Source organism: Penaeus japonicus, unplaced genomic scaffold (assembly GCF_977035675.1).
Source record: "Penaeus japonicus unplaced genomic scaffold, GWHDUDI00000001_assembly GWHDUDI00000001, whole genome shotgun sequence".
Taxonomy (NCBI): domain Eukaryota; kingdom Metazoa; phylum Arthropoda; class Malacostraca; order Decapoda; family Penaeidae; genus Penaeus; species Penaeus japonicus.
In genome coordinates, this window is record NW_028234403.1 from 18,528,343 (window position 1) to 18,529,163 (window position 821).

General features: G+C 37.1%; 1 non-coding gene across 1 annotated transcript; it reads right to left on the minus strand.

Moving 5' to 3' along the window:
- Positions 1 to 244: 244 nt before the first annotated feature.
- Positions 245 to 317, minus strand: TRNAM-CAU (transfer RNA methionine (anticodon CAU)). The gene has a single exon. It is a non-coding gene; the product is annotated as a tRNA-Met (tRNA).
- Positions 318 to 821: the final 504 nt, after the last annotated feature.

Consider the following 821-nt stretch of genomic DNA (forward strand, 5'->3'; position numbering starts at 1 on the left):
TATATTATAGGATCGTTTATATATAATCTCATATGGACTAGGTGGCCCAGGTTCGATTTTCGACATGGAAATGGTTTCTGCATTGATGCATATATGCCTCAAAGATCATTTTTTCGAGTGGAAAGACGCATATGCCATTTATTTTTGAAGAGTGGTATGCATATTCAGGAGTATTGGGAGTATACTTTCACCTGATCATGATTTGGCCATTGGCCATCACACATGGTACCTGCTATGAAAAGGATGCCCCGAGTGAGGCTCGAACTCACGACCTTCAGATTATGAGACTGACGCGCTGCCTACTGCGCCATCGAGGCCATGTAAGGTCACGAAAGTGTTAAGTTGAAAACCAATATTGTTTGTCCTATGCTGTGTACTAGAATACTTACTGATTAATTATTCGTGTATGTAAATGCGCCTCCGATATACGTGTATAAGTATATAAATGGATATGATAACAAACGGTGACGTACTCCCGAGAAAGAACACATAGGTTTTCTTGAAGGAACATTAAAAGGGCGAGAATTTTGAAAATTAAGTATCTCATCTGCAAGTCTGCCGGGAAATACACAGTGTTTTAGGAAAATGCAGGAAGATTGTCGGATTGTGTATGAAGGAACAATCGGCAGTGAAATCCAAGACAATTTTTTTTTTACTCTAATTCCTTAATACTAATATAGCCTAGATGCATATACAAAAATACGAAAAAACAACGCACACATGAAATATATCTATATCATCCAATATTTGTTATATTAAGTATCCCAATATTCTGGTTCACATGTGCGCTTCACTAAAAACCTTGTCAAATCTTTTATAGA